Consider the following 3,133-nt stretch of genomic DNA (forward strand, 5'->3'; position numbering starts at 1 on the left):
TAGTATTCTGAATTTATCCCTTTAAAAAACATATTCCCAATTCCTCCAACCCCCAGCCTCTGTTAACCACCATTCTATTTAGTATAACGCCCACAAGATCTATCCATGTTGTTGCAAATGGCAAGATTTCTTTCTTTCACATGTGTGAATAATATCCTATTGTGTGTATATATATATATATATATATATATATATATATATATATATATATATACCACAACATCTTTATTCATCCATTGAAGGACACTTAGGTTATTTCCATATCTTGACTATTGTGAATAATGCTGCAATAAACATGGGTGTGCATATATGTCTTTGAACTCCTGTTTTCATTTTCTTTGGCTATAAATTCAGAAGTGTAGTTTCTGGATCATATAGCAGTTCAATTTTTAAAATATTTTTATGAACCTCTATGCTGTTTTCTACAGTGGTTGTACTAATTTTCATTATAATTCCCTTTGCTTCACATCCTCGCCAGTACTTGCTATCTCTTTCCTTTTTGATGATAACCATTTTAACATGATAACATTTAACATGAAGTGCTATCTCTGTGGTTTTGATTTGCATTCACCTGATGATTAGTGATGTTGAACATATTTTCATGAACTTGTTGTCCACTTGGATGTCTTCTTTGGAAAAACATCTATTTAGTTTCTCTACCCATTTATAAAATCAGATTGCATGTCTTTTGCTATTGAGTTGTATGAGTTCTTTATATATTTTGGATTATAACTGCTTATAAATCAAATACATGATTTAAAAATATCTTCTCCAATTCCATAGTTGCCTTTCCATGTTGTGGATTGTTTGTTTCACTGTTCAGAAACTTTTTAGTTTGATTTACTTACACTTGTTGATTTTTGCTATGGTTTCTTCTGCTCTTAGTGTCATACCCAAAAAATCATTGCCCAGTCCAATGTCAAGGAGTTTCTTCCTTATGTTTTCTTCTAGGAGTTTTACATTAACAGGTCTTATGTTTAATCCTTTAATACATTTCAAGTTAATTTTTCGAGTGGTATAAGATAGAGGTCCAATTGGATTTTTCTGTCTGTGGTTATCCAGTTATCCTCATACTATTTTTTTTTTTTTTTAAGATTTTATTTTTTTCCTGTTTCTCCCCAAAGCCCCCCGGTACATAGTTGTATATTCTTCGTTGTGGGTCCTTCTAGTTGTGGCATGTGGGACACTGCCTCAGCGTGGTTTGATGAGCAGTGCCATGTCCGCGCCCAGGATTCGAACCAACAAAACACTGGGCCGCCTGCAGCGGAGCGCGCGAACTTAACCACTCGGCCACGGGGCCAGCCCCTCATACTATTTTTTAAGACACTATCCTTTCTCCATTAAGTATTTTTGGCTCCTGTATAAATGCAAGTACACAGTACATGTCGGGGGTTATTTCTGGATTCTCTATTCTGTTCCATTGGTCTATATGTCTATTTTTGTGCCAGTACCATTCTGTTTTAATCACTATAGCATTGTAGTATAATTTGAAATCAGGAAGTGTGATGTTTCCAGCTTTGTTCTTCTTTCTCATGATTGCTTTGACTATTTGAGGTCTTTTGTGGCTCCATACAAATTTTGGGATATTTTTCTATTTTGGGGAAAACTGGCATTGAATTTTGACAGAGTTTGTGTTGAATCTATAGATGGCTTTGAGTAGTATAACGCTTTTAGTATTTATTTTTCCAGTCTATGATCATAGGATATCTTTCTATTTGTTTGTGTCTTCTTTAATTTTTTCATCAGGATCTTGTAATTTCCATTGTACATATCTTTCACTTCCTTGGAAAAATTTATTTCTAAGTATTTTATTGTTTCTTATGCTACTGTAAGTAGAATAGCTTGCTTTAGTTCTTTTTGAGATATTTCATTGTAAGTGTATAGAAATGCAACTGATTTCTGTATGCTGATATTATATATTAAAATTTTACTGAATGTGTTGATTAGTTCCAACAGATTTTTGGTGGAATCTTTAGGATTTTCTACTTATAAGAAAATAGAGACATTTACAAACAGAGACCATTTCACTTCTCCTTTGCAATTTGGATGATGTTTATTCTTTTTCTTACCTGATTGCTTTAGCTAGGACTTCCAGTATTTTATTGAACAGGAGTGGTGATAGTGGGCACCTTTGTCTTTTTCTTACTTTAGAGGAAATGCTTAGAACCTCTCACCATTGAGCATGGTGTTAGCTGTGGGCTTGTCATATATTACCTTTATTATGTTGAGGTACATTCCTTCTATGCTCAATTTGTTCAGGGTCTTAATCATTAAAAAATGTTTTAATTTGTCAAATGCTTTTTCTGCATCCATTTAGGTAATCATATAATTTTTATATTTTATGTTACCAATATGGTGTGTCACATTTATTGGTCTGAATATGTTGAGCCATCCTCACATCCCATGGACAAATCCCACTTGGTCATGATGCATAACCTTTTTCATGTGTTGCTGAAAATTTTGTTGAGAATTTTTCATCTGTGTTCATCAGGGATATTGATTTATACGTTTATTTCCTTTTAATGTATTTATCTAGCTTTGATATCAGGGTCACACTGGCCTTGTAAAATGATTTTTTCAGTATTCCATCCCTTTTATATTTTTGGAAGCATTTGAGAAGGATTGGCATAATGGTTCTTTAAGTGTTTAGTAGAATTGAATAGTGAAGACATCAGGTCCTGGGCTTTTTTTTTTTGTTGGGAGGTATATTTTATTGCTCAGTAAATCTCCTTCCTTGTCATTGGTCTGTTCGGATTTTCTATTTATTTTTAATTTAGTCTTAATAGGAAATACATTTCCAGAATTTTTTGCTTTTTTTCTAGGTTATCCATTTTTGGGGCATATAATTGGTCATAGTAGTCTCATGATCTTTTGCACATCGGTGGCATCCGTTGTAAGGTTTCCTCTTTCAATATTGATTTTATTTATTTGAGTCTTCTCTCATTTTTGTTAGTTACTCTAGCTAAAGGTTTGTAAGCTGTTGTTTTATATATTTTCAAAATACTATCTCGGTTTTGTTCATCAGTTGTATTATTCTTTTATGCACTGTCTTTCATTTAATTCTGCTTTGATATTTGTTATTTTATTCCTTCTGGCAACTTTGGACTCAGTTTGTTCTTCTTTTCCTAGTTCC

The sequence above is a fragment of the Equus asinus genome, chromosome X (assembly GCF_041296235.1).
Source record: "Equus asinus isolate D_3611 breed Donkey chromosome X, EquAss-T2T_v2, whole genome shotgun sequence".
Classification (NCBI taxonomy): domain Eukaryota; kingdom Metazoa; phylum Chordata; class Mammalia; order Perissodactyla; family Equidae; genus Equus; species Equus asinus.